The sequence below is a fragment of the Bos grunniens genome, chromosome 21, assembly GCF_055505025.1.
Source record: "Bos grunniens cultivar Pamir isolate PY7600 chromosome 21, Bosgru_T2T1.0, whole genome shotgun sequence".
In the NCBI taxonomy this organism is placed as follows: Eukaryota; Metazoa; Chordata; class Mammalia; order Artiodactyla; family Bovidae; genus Bos; species Bos grunniens.
In genome coordinates this window covers 5,493,540-5,510,310 of record NC_141185.1, presented here as the reverse complement: position 1 = coordinate 5,510,310, position 16,771 = coordinate 5,493,540, and the positions used below count along the sequence as shown (strand labels likewise).

The window sequence follows — 16,771 nt, the reverse complement described above, 5'->3', positions numbered from 1 at the left end:
GAAGATCCCCTGGAGGAGGAATTAGCAACCCACCCCAATATTCTTGCCGGGAAAATCCCATGGACAGAGGAGCCTGGTGGGTTACAGTCCATGGGGTCACAAAGAGTCGGGCACGATTAAACTGACTTAGCACGCACGCATGCACAAGTTAACCACAAAAGGGATGATGCCTATCAGCTTAAATGATACACCACGGCCCATCTCTGGGAACCCTGCTTCCCAGGTAATGTGAGTTAAGCTAAAAAACTTTTGCTCAGCTCACAGGAAACGTCCTGACCAGGCCCACCAGTGAATGGCTGCGGGAAGGAAGAAAGTTAACGTATCCCCTCCAGCGTCTGGCGGAAACCAGGACTTTACCCCTCCCGTTTCAGTATGAGAGAAGCCTGAAGGGACCTTCCTGGTGGTCCAGTGGTTAAGAATCCACCTTGCAAAGCAGGGGACATGGGTTCGATCCCTGGTCAGAGAACTAAGATTGCATGTGACGCGGAACAAATGAGCCCTTGTGCCTGAACTACAGAGTTCCTGCGTCTCAATGAAAGATCTGCAGGACTCAATGAGGATCCCATATGCCTCACCTAAGATCCAACACAGCCAGAAAATAAAAAAGGAAAAGAAGCCTGAACTCTAGCTCAGGGAAGATGGTTCTCTGGGACACTAATCCACCACCTTCTCGGTGTGCTGGCTGTCCAAAAAAATTGCTGTTCTCTGCCCCAACAGTTCGTCTCCCCATTTATTGGCCTGTCCTGCTGCAAGCAGTAAGACTCAGCAACAGTGACCTCTGGGACCTCTGTCTTTCCCGCTCTGCACAAGGGGCAGCACAGCCTCTGGACACAGGCAGACCCAGCTGGGGTGGCAGCTCTGCCTCTCACCTGCCGGGTGACCTGGGACAAGCCTCACCTCCCAGCCTCAGTTTCCCCATCTGTAAAGTGGGGATAGCTACTCCACTTGGCTATAGGTGGGAGCCTGTGTGGGAAGCACCCAAGACTTCACCTGGCACATCTTAGACCCTCCGGGAGAAGCACCCGTCAGCTGGGAGAGCCAAGCTGCTCATGTGACTGGCAGAAGCCTCCTCCTGGGGCCCTTGGCATTCTGGGCAGGGAGCCAGGCTCCAAGGACTCCTGTAGAGATTTAATTTATGACACCTTTCTGATTCGGTGGTTTCAGACACATGCGGCTGAAGGATAAAAATAAAACCCATTGGAGACGTCTGCCCTGATTCAACAGGGGGAGGGTTTCAACCACAGACAGAGGAGCCCTATCAGGGTGGATGGATGCTTGGGACTTGGGAGGGAGTGCCAGCCCCTTGGGCCTGAGTCAACTCCGAACCAGAAGTCAGACTCTGCCCCAGACCACGGCGATGCGTCCCCCGAGCTGATAATAAACACCTCGCCACCACGGGACAGCTGAGGAAACAGAGGCTCGGTGCAGCAGAGACACGAGCTCTGACCCACGCCTGTACGGCTTGTGCACGCTCCACGGGGCTGAGGCTTCTAATCGAAGCTCTGGAAGGTTCTTGGTCTCCAGGGCCGGATCCCCAGCCCAGGCCCGGGTGTGACAGGTTGGCAGCCAGGCGCAGGGGCAGCCCAGGGCGGACACACTGCAGACTCAGTCCTCTCCCATCTCCATCCACACCTGTCTGTACGTCCTGTTCGGGTTTCTCTGCGGGGCTCACCTGCTCTCGGAGCTGGCAGCCTGCAGAGATGCCTTCTGAAGCTCAGATCTTGTTCAGGGACTGAGGCCTGTGAATGCCTTTGAAACAGGAGAGAAGAGGGCAGGGCACAGCCTCTGAAACAAAGACAGAGCCCTTGATGACCCGACATAAACTGGTTAGAACCAACTGGGTCCAAGATGGTGGAAGATTCAACTTCCAGAGGACCTTGAGCCTCTTTATATGCTTATTGTGACTCTTATCTACACGGCATGGCCAGGGGCGCCATGACGGTCCAGAGGCCGGCCATAAAAGGCCAAAAACTGAGCAGTGGCCCAATTCCTAAAAACCTCTGCCCCTTTACCAAGAGAGGTGGAATAAACCTCCCACTCGTTGCTGTTGTTGAGTCACTAAGTCGTGTCCGACTCTTGAGACCCCATGGACTGCAGCCCACCAGGCTCCTCTGTCCATGAGATTTTCTAGACAGGGATACTGGAGTGGGTTGCCATTTCCCTCTCCAGGGGGTCTTCCCGATCCAGGGATTGAACCCGGGTCTCCTGCATTGATAGGTGGATTCTTTACCACTGAGCCACCTGGGAAGCCTCCCACTAATTATCCAGCTTATAAAAAACTAACCACCCCATTTTCCGGGGCCTCTTGCCTTCTGAGATGGCCCACACTCTGTGGCTTGTGTTTCTCCCAAGGCCCACCTTGCTTTTGAGACAGATCGCATTCTGTCTACGGAATGTGTCTCTCTCTAAATCCACTCATCACTTTGTCTCGCACTGAAATCTTTCCGCGACGAAACATAAAGAACCTGGGCTTCATTAAGTCCTGAGACCAGGTATGCAATTTTAATTAAAGGACAGTGGGCTCAAGTCCCTATCTGGGTTTTGGCTGGGTGCAAACTCCATCTGAGTCATGCGGTTTCACCTCCACTGCCAGCACCACCCAACAGGAACACCCTCCGAGCTGGGCCTGGAGCTGGGTGTCACGATGCTTCCCCATGACAACACACCCACCCACAGACTGCAGAAATCAGTGTCAACCAGTCAGGCCCCCTCGGGCTCTGCTGAGGCTAGAACCACCCCCATTGGGGTAGAGTGGCTTTGAAGAGAACTCTCTAGCATTCAATAGAGTGGGGGTAACGGTGAAATTGGAGGCTAGTGGCTGGGCCCTCATGCGTACAGGTAGACCCAAAACCCCGAGTGTGGGAGAGCACTCTCCTTAGGGGTTTCTCCAGGGTCTATCTGCAGCTCAACGTGGTTGGATTTTCAGAGGCCAATCAATGTTTGTGGCCCACACAAATCCAAAGAGTCCCCAAGGCCTCAGACATGTCCCTAAAGAAGGTCAAGGGCTACAGGCCAGCCATTGACCTCCGACATTGCCCTCACTTTCAGGGCATCCTCCTGAATCCGAACCCCATGCCCACATCCAGGGCACCCCATCACCACCACCCAAACAGCCCCGGCAGTGTGTCATCAGCTGTGAAGACTTTAGACGTGGCCCACCTTGCACCTAGCAGCTGGCCTCACCCGCAGCGTGGAAGATGGGCTGGAAACGTGAAATGCCTGTTGTTGGCGTGGCAGGAAGAGGATCGGAAAAGGAGGCGAGGTTTCTTATGCAAAACCTGTAAAAATAAAACGTATTTAGATTCCTCTCTAGAAATGTGTCTGCCTAAATACACCCACACTGGAGAGTATTCTGATCAACTTCCCTATGTGCTGCAAGAGTTCCCGTGTCGGCGTGTCCCTGCGTGTCCGGGTGAATATGTGTCTCTGAGTGCATCTGGGAGCCTGGTATCTTGCTGGGTGTGTGTGTGTGTGTGTGTGTGTGTGTGTGTGTGTGTGTGTCCTTGCATAAGCGAATGCTCTGGAGAAGGGCTGGAAGAATGTTTTCCAAGAGGGGAGGGCTGGGATCACTTCCAGGAGGAGGGGCTGTGGTTCCAGGATTGTTATTTTAATGCTTATGCCCCGAGTTTTACAAACACAGATCAAGTGAAACAATAAAAAATGTCTGTATGCCTTGGAGAAGGAAATGGCAACCCATCCCAGTATTCTTGCCTGGAAAATCCCATGGACAGAGGAGCCTGGTGGGCTACAATCCATGGGATCGCAGAATTGGACACAGCTTAGTGACTAAACAATAACGTGTTATATATGAAAGTTGTGAAGAATAAATCCTAAGAATTCTCATCACAAGGGAAAGATTTTTTTCTATCTCAATTTTGTATCTTTATGAGAGGATAGATGTTTATTTCATGATGTAAGTCAAATCATTATACAATACTGTATGTCAGTTATATCTCAATACAACTGAAATAAAAATACATCAGAAAAAATCTATATGGGCAAAATGTTGCCGGCCTTTTCAGCAAACAATCTCTGTGCTCAGTCATGTCTGGCTCTTTCTATTCATGGGATTCTCCTGGAGTGGATGGCCATATCCTCTTCCAGGGGATCTTCCCGACCCAGGGATTGAATCCATGTCTCTTAAGTCTCCTCCATTTTCAGGTAGATTCTTTCCAACTAGTGCTAACTGAGAAGCCCCTGACAAGGGATGTTGCCCACCGTTAAGCGATCAGCCCCAGCAGCCGCCCATACAATGCGCCTTGAGGGGATTCAAGATAGAGAAAAACTGGATACTGGCCTGAGATAGTTAAGATGCATATCGAAGGAATAATTTCATTGAGCCCAGACTGCTGCACCTTCCTATACACAGAAAGGCACTAAAATCATTAACTTGAGAGGCCTGGTTTTTGTTACTAGCAGTAATCTTTTGATGTTCGACTACATTTTTATTTTCACAAATAAAATCTGAAAATAAAAATTTCACATTTTAAAAATTTCATTTTTATTTATTTTATTTTAAAAACTCCTATATAGCCTGGCTTCTCCCTTACCCCTTTGGAACAGTTCCTTGGGGCTATCTGAGGCTATAATGCATAATTATATATATTATTTATATTCGTTATATACATAATACATTTATTATATATAATATATTATATATAATTATATAATATAATTGAGAGGCACTGAGTTATCTCCCATGCTATATAACATAATCCTCAACCTTGAGGTTTTGCATTTTTTCCCATTGTCATCTATTTGAATGTTTTAAAGCCCGGGCTGAGGCTCACCCTTCTTCACCCCCAAGGCCCGCCTGCGCCCCCTGCTGGTCGGAAAGGCAGCCAGCCTCCCCTGCTCTTGCTGGGTCATCATGGACCCTGGCCTTTTGCCCCTGGACAGAGGCAACCCAGCCCAGCCTCTGCCTTGAACCTTTGCCCTTTCCTCGCCGGGTCCTCACCTGGAGGCTTCCCTGAGGGGAGGGCCCCCCATCCTACCTTCCCACAAGCAAGCAGCCAGAGGTAAGAAGGCTCCAGAGGGCAGAATCCCTGGTCCTGTGCATAGCTGGGGAGTAGGGGAAGGGGTAGAGGGGTAGGGGGAAGGGGTGGGGGGAGGAGGGTACTGCAGGAAGAGAGAAAATTTGCTTTGGGGGCCCCTCTCCCCATCTCCTTGACTGGGGCCTGGAGAGCTGAGAGCCCTGAGCATGGCCCAGGGAGGGGCCTCTGGTCCCCCTCCCCCAGATGAGGACAGATGGGCAGGCAGAGAAGGGGAAAAGAATGGCCATGAGTTTGAGCAAACTCCAGGAGACAGTGAAGGACAGAGAACCCTGGTGTGCTGCAGTCCATGAGGTCCCAAAGAGTCGGGTCCAATTTAGCGACTGAATCACAACAGGAATCCATTTAAGAGTGAATTTCCCATCAGCATTTCTTCTTGGGCCCCTGCTTCTGGGGCTAACTCCATAGGGGCTGAAACAGGGACACCTGTACTTCAGCAAAGAGCAAAGGAGACGGCACCTGAGACCTTGAAGGAGACAAGCGCATCCAGCAAGCCCGTCGATGACTGGATCAGGGGAGGTGGTCAAGCCTCCAGTTGGCCCTGCCAGGGAAGCTGAGCTTGCCCCGTCACCAGCGGAGTGCAGGAACGGCCTGCTTGAGAAGGTGAAAGCCGCAAGCATGACCAATAGAACCAAGACTAATCCTCGTGCTGAGTTCCTCACCCCTGGGCCTAGGGCCCTGGCTCACTCAGCCCTCCCTGCCTCCCTGGCATGGACTGCGGGTTTCAAACCCCATTCACAGATTCGCTGACCCTCGCTCTGTTCATCTCTCCGCCACAGGGAGAGATTTACTCAGGGGTCAGCACAGGGTCTCGTCGAGGGTGGACTGAAGGCCCAGAGCCCACGTCCTGCACCTGCTTCGAAAGGTGTCTCCAGGGCTCGCTAGCAGACTGCCTCTCCCATCCAGCCACCGCCCATGGCAGGCCCTGGATGCTCCAATGCAAAGCCTTTGCTCTGGCGGTTCCCTCTGCCTGGAATACCCTCACTTAGACCTGGTCAAAGTCCCCTTGACCTGTCTAAGGCTAATCCTTTGGTGAAGCTTCCCTAGACCCCTCCCTGGAGCTGGGATCTCCTTGGCCTGGACAGGTCAGCTTATCTCTGGGTCCTCAGTGCCTACATGGGGTATACAGCAGTTGCCTAATAGGTGCTGGCTGAGTGCATTTCTCATCCACTCCCTGTATGAAGACTCGGCCTGCACTTGGAGCCTCAGTCTCCCATCTGTGGAAGGGATCTTGGGAAAAAGAGGGACTTCAGGAGGGACTTCAGGACCACCGAGAACCCACCCCCTAGGAGCCCAGGGACTGAGACACCAGCCAGAGATTTCGACATGGGGGCTCTGGAGTACAACGGGGGAATGTTTCCCCACATCAAAACGAAGCCCAGGGCTGCCCTAGTGGCTCAGTGGTAAAGAATCCACTTGCCAATGCAGGAGACACGGGTTCGATCCCTGGTCTGGGAAGATCCCACGTGCTGAGGGGCAACTGAGCCTGTGAGTCACAATGACTAAGCCCACGCGCCTCAGTTACTGAAGCCCGCACAGCCTAGAGCCAGTGCTCCACAACAAAAAGAGGCCACCGCAACGAGAAGCCCACACACTACAACGAGAAAGGAGCTCCCGCTCGCCGCAACCAGAGAAGAGCCCACGCAGCATGGAGACCCGGCATGGCCATAAATAAATGAATAAAATTATTATTATTAAAAAAAAAAAAAAGGCCAAGCACAGGGGCATCTTGGCATGTCTTACCTCCTGAGTATCTACCCCAGACCGCAGGGGAGGAGAGCGGAGTCCTGGACACCCAGCCCAGGCAAGGAGCAGACACGTCGGTGACCTGGGAGTGGGTGTGGTGGGGCAGGACCCCGGAGCTCCAAGAGGCAACAGAAGGCACCCTTCTGGGGTGAGCCAAGGATGCTGCCAGGGGCATTTATAAACAGCCAAGCCGAACCGCAGACACCAGCGACCAGTGAAATGAACTCCCTGGCGTTCTCTGCTGTCCTGATTTCCACTTTCAGAGCAGCTGCCAACCATGGAGTTGAGTCAGGTCACATTCTCCCACAAAAGAACAACCGGAATGGGTCAAGTTCCCTCAACCAAGACTCACTGTTAACTAATCACACGCCATGTGCCAGGCCCCAGGGACGGGGGTACAATCCTTATTGTTGTTGTTGTTTAAAAAAATATATTTTTTGGCTGCTCTGAGTCCTAGTCGTGGCCTGTGAGCTCTAGGTCCCCGACCAGGGAGCGGACCTGGGCCCCCTGAATTGGGAGCTCTAGAGTCCTCTAGCCGCTGCACCACCAGGGAAGTCCACCTGTTGTTGTTATTGTTATTAGTACAATAACACGAGTGTGAAAGTGTGAGTCGCTCAGTCGTGTCCAACTCTTTGGAACCCCATGGACTGTAGCCCGCCAGGCTCCTCTGTCCACGGGATTCTTCAGGCAAGAATACTAAAGTGGGTTGCCATTCCCTTCTCCAGGGGATCTTCCTGACCCAGGGATTGAACCTGGGCCTCCTGTATTGCAGGCAAATTCTTTACCGTCTGAGTCACCAGGGAAGCCCCATAATAACATATGGATAACATAATAATGTTGAGTGAAAGAAGCCCGACCCAAGAGAGCGGACTGTGTGATTCCATTGATATAAAGTGCAAAAAGCAGGGGAAATTAATCTATGGTGGTAAAAGTCAGAATAGCATTTGCTCTTGGTAGACTTTTGGGGCCGAAATGTACTTTAACTTGACTGGTGTGGAATCACAGTGTGGACATGTGGAAGCATTCATCTGACTGCTCACTTAAGATTTCACACTTTAATCTAAATACACCAATAAAGCTAATATAATAACAGTATAGAAGACATTAATGCTCGTTCCCTGTATTTGAGCCGCTTCCAGGGCTGGCAGGCAGGACTGTCTCCACCAAAGACTCCTTGCTACCCAGCATAGGGGAGCTGCCTGGCAACGACTCTCCGTTCGTCTTCACAACTTCTGCAACCGTGGAGACTGCAGTTGGGTTAAAGTGGGCCTTGTCTGAGCCCGGCGCTCTTCTCAGGAAGCTCTGTGGCCACTGCTCCCCTAGGAAGGGTGGCAGAGACCTGGGTCCGAGGATGGAGCCTGGGCTTCCGGTGGCCTGGTACCCCTGCCTGCACAGTCAGGCTGTGGGGGCCCAGAGGAGAGGAGGACTCATGCTTCCAGGAGGAGGTGCTGTTCAGGCTGAGCGTTTAGACCAGTGGTGAGGCTTATTTTCCATTTTTCTTTTATGGTTAATGTTTATTTTTATTTATTTACTTAGTTGGTGGCACAGGTCTTACTTGCTGCATGTGGGATCTAGGTCCCTGACCGAGGACGCTGACCAGGGAGTGAACCCGGGGCCCCTGCAATGGGGACTTCTGGGAAATCCAGGGTCCTGAGAACCTTCCAGAAGGCCTGAATAGGATGTTATCAAATGGGATTTGCTTGGAGCTAGTGTCAGCCACGCCAAGATGCACAGAAGAGGTTGGAGAAAGATGAGCACCAAGGCAGGATGCCGTCTCCCTCCACTATCTGCTCGCCCCCACCGCCCCCCGCCCCCTCCCCCGCCCCACACCAACACAGAGCTTTGTGTGCCCGGAATCCAGGCGACACACTGGAGCTGCTCCACCCAGGCAGCTCCTGCTGCGATCACTGGCAAGGACACGGGACACCTCCTCCAACTGGCCCCAGAGAGGACAGGGACTCTGTTGGTAGCCCCAGCAAGGACTTATGGTTCAGAGGGAAAATTTAAAAAAATCAAGATGCCCTTGAAGTCCATCTGGGGTGTGACCACTGGGACTGTGGGATAGGAAAGACTTTTGTTTTGATTTAGAAAGCTGTCACTACATCCGGGGGCATCTTAAAACCCATGACATGTTAGACACAGTGTTGTTGCTGCTGTGTCATTCAGTCGTGTGCCCACTCTGTGTGACCCCATGGACTGTAGCCTGCCAGGCTCCTCTGTCCATGGAATTCTCCAGGCAAAAATACTGGAGTGGCTTGCCATTTCCTTCTCCAGGAATTCTTCCCTACCCAAGGATCAAACCCTGGTCTTCTGCATTGCAGGCAGATTCTTTACCATCTGAGCCACCAGGGAAGCCCATTGTGTACATGTATATGATATAAATTGATGTGTTTATCCTGATATTTGTTTTCATTTAAAGTTATATTGTGGTAAGGATGGGGAGAGAAGGAAGGAGAAAGGAAAGACATGAGAGTGTCATCACTGGGACTTTCCTGGTGGTCCAGTGGCTGAGACTCCAAACTCCCAACAGGGTGCCTGGGTTTGATTCCTGGTCAGGGAACGAGCTCCCACGTGCTGCAAGCAACAGCTTGAATGAGTGAAAGTTGCTCAGTCGTGTCTGACTCTCTTTGACCCCAAGGACTATACAGTCCATTGAATTATCTAGGCCAGAATAATGGAGTGGGTAACCTTTCCCTTCTCCAGGGGATCTTCCCAACCCAGGGATCGAACCCAGGTCTCCTACATTGCAGGCAGATTCTTTACCAACTGAGCTATCAGGGAAGAGTTTGAATGCTGCAACTAAAAAACCCTACATGTTGCAACTTAGCCCTGGTGAAGCCAAATAACTAACTAAATAAAAATTGTAAATGTTATCACTATTCATAGCTGGGAGTCAATACATCTCCTTAGAGAAATAAAGGATTAAGTGTGTTATATACATTTACAGAGGTAATCGTCAGTACACAGCTACAAAATTTCCAAAATATCAGAAGAAATGCTTGCACTTGAATTAAGCAAATATTTTATAAACTACAAGAATAGAAAACATAAAATAAGATGACTTCACTGAATCCAAGATTCGTCACATCAATATATATAAACTCATCTGGAAAGGGACATGGCTGTCAGACAGTTCACATTCAACTCTAAGCTGGAGGTAAAAGTGACTCCCAAACCAGAAGCCTCAGAAAGAATGCAAATAAAAGGAAGGTGCAAGGGATAACAAGCAAATGCAAACAAACAGAAAGCAGGGGTCAAGTTCAAGGCAAAACCTTAAGTGGGCCAAGAGGCGCACCTTGTAATGAGAAGGAGCGCGAGTCCCAGTGAAGCCGCCACAGATCTAACAGGCACAAAGCTGCATTCATGAATAATCCTGCATCAAGCAACAGAGTCCACACTCGTACAATAAAAGAAATAGAAGGAGGAAGAGTAAAATGCACATCAGTAGTAGGAAATTTTAATTCATCTCACACAGATATGTACAAAAAATGAAGACTAAAGAAGACAATAATATAATTATTAAGATAGATTTAATTTATATAAAACTGTACTTTAAAACCAGGCTGCTGCTTTGCAGATGGACATCTGAACATTCACAAAGACTGACCACATATTAGACCACATTTTTGAAAAAACTAATACATTCCAAAAAGTAAATATAGAACAGACAACATTCTCCAATCACAATGTAAATGGAAGTAGAAATTATAACCAAACTACAAAACAAAAAGGTGTTACTACCTATAAATTTTAAAACCCTCAAATTGTTCTTACAAAAGAAAATCAGGTCAAAATTTTGGAATATCTAGAAAACAATTACAACTGAAACACTGTGTATGAGAACCCAAGAACCTACAGCTAAATGAGTACTCAGAAGGAAATTCATAGCTTTAAATACTTCTTTTTTTATTTTTAACTTATTTTTAATGGAAAAATAACTGCTTTACAATATTGTGTTGGTTCCTGCCATACAGCAACATGATCAGCCATAGGTGTGCTGCTGCTGCTGAGTCGCTTCAGTCGCGTCCGCCTCTGTGCGACCCCATAGACGGCAGCCCACCAGGCTGCCCCGTCCCTGGGATTCTCCAGGCAAGAACACTGGAGTGGGTTGCCATTTCCTTCTCCAATGCATGAAAGTGAAAAGTGAACGTGAAGTCGCTCAGTCGTGTCTGACTCTAGCGACCCCATGGACTGCAGCCCACCAGGCTCCTCCGTCCATGGGATTTTCCAGGCAAAAGTACTGGAGTGGGGTGCCATTGCCTTCTCCAAGCCATAGGTATACATGGGTTTAAATATTTCTATTAATAAGGATGAATAGAAATTAATGAACTAAGTATCTAACTCAAACTAGAGGTTAAAATACGCCACTACCCACAAAATCCTAATAGAAATAGAACGACAGAAATAAAGATAAAAGTATAAAATGATTTTGAAGGAAAAAAAAAAGTAGAACTACTTCAAGTAAAATAAATCCAGTAGAAATAATTTTTTTTTAATTGAAAATAGTAGGAATTCCCTGGCAGTCCAGGGGTTGGAAATGGAGGCTCTCACTGCAGAGGGCCCGAGGTTAAAGTCCTGATCAGGGAACTAAGATCCCACATGAGTGAAAACAGCTTAAATCAGTAGTTGGTCTAGTCAAGAAAAGATAGGAATAAAATACAAAAACACTACAGAAAGTGGTTAAGTGGAGATAAACTGTTCACTGCACACCTTTTGGTGCCTTTGTGTGCGTGCTAAGTCCATTTCAGTCGTGTCAGACTCTTTGGGACCCCATGGACTGTAGCCCACCAGGCTCCTCTGTCCATGGGATTCTCCAGGCAAGAATACTGGCGTGGGTTGCCATGCCCTCCTCCAGGGGATCTTCCCAACCCAGGGATGGAACCTGCATCTCTTATGTCTTATGTCTCCTGCATCTGCAGGTGGTTCTTTATACTAGGGCCTCCTTGGCGACTTCGGAGCTACCCTTTTGCCTGGAGAGAGGCCACAGTGAGACAACTCAGTAACCATCAGTTTTTGTGTTGTGTTTTGGCAAAGGCGTTGCTCCCACCGGGGTGAGTGGCCTCTGCAGCAGAACAAGACAAGCTTTGCCTTGCCCTTTCCTTAGTTTTGATTCTCAAACGCTGCCTGCTGTTTTCACAGGATGAATACTGAGTACAGAGAATCCTCCCTTGGATGCTTTCTAAGGAACATCTTCCTTACCCTGGGGCCGCCTGACAGATTGAGACCAGTCACTGGTCCCCCTCCGTAACCAGTCATTGGTCCAGATGGGGGTTCAGAGGGGTCAGAGGACGCGGCCGGTTTCCCAGCCCTCACAAGGCACCACTTCCCTGGAAGAGGCTTCCCTGTCTGCATCTCCTCCCAGTCAGTTGCCAGTGGGCCAACTTCAGCCCTAAGACTCTTGAGAGTCCCTTGGCTACAAGGAGACCCAACCAGTCCATCCTAAAGGCGATCAATCCTGGGTGTTCATTGGAAGAACTGATGTTGAAGCTGAAACTCCAATACTTTGGCCACCTGATGCAAAGAGCTGACTCATTTGAGAAGACCCTGATGCTGGGAAAGACTGAGGGCAGGAGGAGGAGACCACAGAGGATAAGGTGGTTGGATGGCATCACCGACTCAATGGACATAGGTTTGGGTAGACTCTGGCAGTTGGTGAAGGATAGGGAGGCCTGGCGTGCTGCGGTTCCTGGGGTTGCAAAGAGTCGGACACAACTGAGCGACTGAACTGAACAGAAAAACTTTAGCCCTTTACTTCGCCTTCATGGACCCGCAACGAGCCTGGGCCCCTGGCTGGGGAAGGGACCCCTGCCCTCTGTAAATCCAAGTGTGACAGTCGCTCAGTCAAGTCCGACTCTTTATAACTGTTCAGTCCATGGAATTCTCCAGGCCAGAATACTGGAGTGGGCAGCCTTTCCCTTCTCCAGGGGATCTTCCCAACTCAGGGATCGGACCCGGGTCTCCCGCATTGCAGGCGGATTCTTTACCGGCTGAGCCAGAAGAAACCTCCCCAAATAAGGATGCTTCAGAAGAAGAGGAAAGCGCAGAGTCCTGGGGAGCCCCAGGGAGTCTAGCCATGGGGCTTCAGGGAAGGCTTCCTAGAGGACGCGGCGAGCACGACGCTGAGACTCAGAAGTCCGGGACCTCACAAAGGGGCAGGGTGAGTGTTAGTGGGGAGGACAGAGGCCTTGTAGTTCCAAAGGCTCCCATAGACCCCTACACTCCCACTCTCAGGGCCTTGGAACTCGGGCCCAGCAGAGCAGGATTGCACAAGGGACACCCTGACAGACCACACGGAAAACGACCGCTGTTCGCGGACACCGGACCGCCTCGGTCAACACACGAGTCAGAGTAAGTTCACAGAAATGGGTCATTTGGCCAAGTGGACGGCCGGAGAATGGCTGACGGTCAACCCGCGACCGCCCGCACTAGTGACTTCCCCGAAGGCCCGGGCCGCCCCTTTGCCGCCCCCTGCCGGCCGATCTGTCCGCGCCTCTCCAGGCGGCCGAGCTCGCGAACCCCCCGGGTCCAGGGGCACGGCCAGCGCGGGGATTGGCCTCCCCGGGTCACGTGCCACCGCCCCGAGCCAACCAGCGGAGGAGGCGGGGTCTCGCGCTGCGCGTCTCTGGCCGGGCGGGGCTGGGGGGGGGGGGCGACGCAGCTGTTAGGTCCGCCTCCTCGCTGCGCCCCTAGGCTTCAGACCCCCGCACCTTGGAGCTGCAGCTCCCGCCTTTTCTTCCTCACTTAGCGGCGGAGCAAGCTTTCCAGACTCGTCAGTGGCTTTTTTGGGGGATAAAGACACAAATCCTCGCTGGGCCCCGAAGCCCTGGGGACCCGAGCCCTGCGGCCTCCCGGCCTCCCCCCTCCTCTTCCCCGCCCGCCCCTCCGCCCCAGCCATCCTGGCCTTCTGCCGCACCCTACCTTGCCCCGGGCTTTGGCCCAGCCTGCGCCCCGGGCCTAGCCAGTCCTGCTCCCCGGGCCTAGACACTCCTACCCACCCCGCTCCCCCTCCGCCTTCTCCAGCCCCAGTCTCTCCTCTGCTGCAGCTGCCCTCCCCAGCTCCGCGCACCCGGGCCAACTCCCAGATCAAGGCCCGGGGGAAATTTGGCCCTCGCCGCCGCCTCCGGGGTCCACAGCCCCACCCCCCGTCATGTGATCAAGAACAGGCCTTACTTCCCCGGACTCCAATGGCTCAGCTCTGACCCCACCACTGCCCTGAGGAACCCCAGATGCGGAGCCTTGAGTTCAAACCCAGCCCTCTAACGGACACATCTGTGGCCGCCCTGGGAGATCAGCCCATCCGTGTGCTTGCAAAACAGCCCAGCCTGCTTTGGGAGAACGCTGCTGATTTGCCAGCATGAGCTGGGGCTGCTTGGTGGACGTTGAACCTCCCCTGCCCTCCCTGCAAGGTCAGACACGTGAAAAAGTTCATTAAGGACTTATTAACATTCTCTGTTAGGCTCAAACTTCAGCACCATCTGATAGTGAAAAGAACCAGTCTTAAGCATGAGTCGGGTCGCCCTGACCACATGGCCTTCTACCCATCCTCAGCAACAGGCCCGGGGGGCCGTGGGGCTCACCACCATCTCAAGTTTGAACTCTGGCTCAGCTCTGCATCATGTGTGACCTTGGGGAAGTGATTTCAACTCTTTGATCCTCTGTTTTGTTTCTGCTTTTAAGTTTTATTTTCAATGAAGTTAGTAACAGGTACACATTTTTTAAGGACAAACAGAACTACAAGGCTTATGATGAAAAAATGGCAGTTTCCTGACCCCATCCCACCTCAAGTCCTCCCCTTAGAGGCAGACATATGAGCTAGCTGTTTCTTCTGACTCTCACCTCTTTATGTGTGATAGGCTTGTACTGACAATTATATTTTCACTTTTAGATAGAGTCCAATGGCAACCCATTCCAGTATTCTTGCCTAGAGAATCCCCTGGACAGAGGAGCCTGGTGGGCTGCTGTCCTTGGGGTTGCAAAGAGTCGGACACGACTGAAGCAACCTAGCACACATGCAGCATTGGAGAAGGAAATGGCAACCCACTCCAGTGTTCTTGCCTGGAGAATCCCGTGGACAGAGGAGCCTGGTGGGCTGCCGTCTATGGGGTTGCACAGAATCAGACACGACTGAAGCGACTTAGCAGCAGCAGCAGATAGAATCCAATGACTGCCCGCTGCTGAAAGATGAGGACCTGTTTCTGTTAGACCTGACACCCCCACACTTGTTCCCCTGCTCTGTCCTCCCAGGGCGATCACAGCCCTTTAGGTCTCTCTCACTTGTGACAGGTGCTGTCTCCTCAGGCCTGGTGTGAGGCTAATATGACCTCCTGGATCCTAGCAACACTCAAACAGTGCGTGGCCCGCGGCGGGTGCTCAATAACTATAGGCCTTCATTGATAAATACCATTGAATGGTTCAGGTATATTTTAAAATTACGAGCAGTTTCAAACATCCACAAAAGCAGAGAGAACTCAACAGTCTGATGAATCAGCTACAGCTACGTCAACCCACAAGCCTAAGGGCAACCATTTAATGAGTTTTTCCTCCATCATTTCTAACATAATTGAAAATGGATTTGTATACCCCTAACCTTTTAATTTTTTAAAATTTTATTTATTTACTTACGGTTGTGCTGGGTCTTCACTGCTGCACGCAGGCTTTCTCTTTGGAGGAAATCATAAGACTCAGTTAGATAAAAAGTCTTCAGTGAGTGGTGAGCTATACCATGTCCATAGATTGGAAAACAACATTATAAAGAGGTCCGTGCTCCCCTGGTGATATATGAGTTCAATACCATCCCAGTTAAAACCGCAATGGGCTGTATCACAGAACCCTGCACTGGGCTTACTCCTGGGAGAAGGGAGGGTTGTGGGCAGGACAGGTCACGGCTTCTGGGGTTCAGCAGGGTTTGAGTGGGGAGGGGCTCTGGGATCGTTTTCAGGTGAAACTGGTCCATTGCCATTGGGCTTGTAAATTGATGCATCTGGGGTAAAATTTCATATATCAAGATCTGTGAAAATGCTCTAATGCTCTGGCCCTGTAATTGCTCTCCTGAGAATAATCCAAAAGAAAAAAATGTAATTTATTCCTTACCAATGTTATTTCTATTAATAATACTGAAAACTGGGAGAAAAAAGCCCCTCAATATCCAGCCATGCTGTTGGATTTCTGGCTCTGCCACTTACTAGCTACTTAACATCAGGCAAACCTCTCTTCTCTAGCTTTCCGTTTTCTCCTGCATGCAATGGAGGGAATGGTGCCCAGCCCTTGGGATGACTGGAAGATACCTGGCACCAAGCCAGCAGCCCCCTGAAGCCTTTTTAGAGTAAGCAAGTTCTGTGCTCCTGGGGAATGGCTCTCCCGAGGTTGATGCCACCAGTTGGGCTGGGCAACCAGCCCAGGTGCCCTGGAGACAACGTCCCCATGGCCCCAAAGCCCCTCCACCCCCATTTTGCTCTGCTCAGCGCTTCCCTCCCCTCTTCAACCCCACACCTGGCTTCCTGCACCCTAGCTCTGTTCTACCATCCACTTCCGATTCCCAAGCACTCACCTACGTGCCCCAGCCAGATCCAACTGCCACAGCTTGCCCGAGCAGACGGCAGCACCTGGCCACAGCTCAGCACCTGCTCACACACCTGCTGGCCCTGGGCTAGCCCTGCCGTCGGCGCAGCTGCCTGCCCACCCACTGTCACTCACGTCTGTTTGGAACTACCATTTCCGGCATTTCCTGTGCTCTGGCCGACTTGGTGAGAGAGAGGCGACCCCTGGCCTCTGGGCTCATGAATTCCTGGGTAAGTCAGTGACCAGCCTCCGGGCTGGTGTCTGTCTTCCACGAGGATGGCCTCCATGATCAGCTGAGCCCACCCGCCGCAGAGGCCCCCTGTCTAAGATCCCGGCCCGGCCCTGCTGAGGAGTGCTCCTCAGAGTCTCCACGTCCTGTGTGCTGAGCCCATGGATGCTATTGCAAAGTGACAGAA

The 16,771-nt window shown here is 51.3% G+C and overlaps 1 protein-coding gene across 1 annotated transcript in view; it reads right to left on the bottom strand.

Annotated features, from left to right (window-relative positions):
* The window catches only part of DEGS2 (delta 4-desaturase, sphingolipid 2), a 53,271-nt gene extending 37,715 nt beyond the window's left edge, over window positions 1-15,556 (bottom strand). The window contains exons 1-3 of the mRNA XM_086362969.1: window positions 15,420-15,556; window positions 3,160-3,278; window positions 1,673-1,785 (exon numbers count right to left, since the gene is read on the bottom strand). The gene's annotated coding sequence lies outside the window, so the exon portion shown is untranslated. The remainder of the gene's footprint in view (window positions 1-1,672; window positions 1,786-3,159; window positions 3,279-15,419) is intronic.
* Between the last annotated feature and the right edge of the window lie 1,215 nt (window positions 15,557-16,771).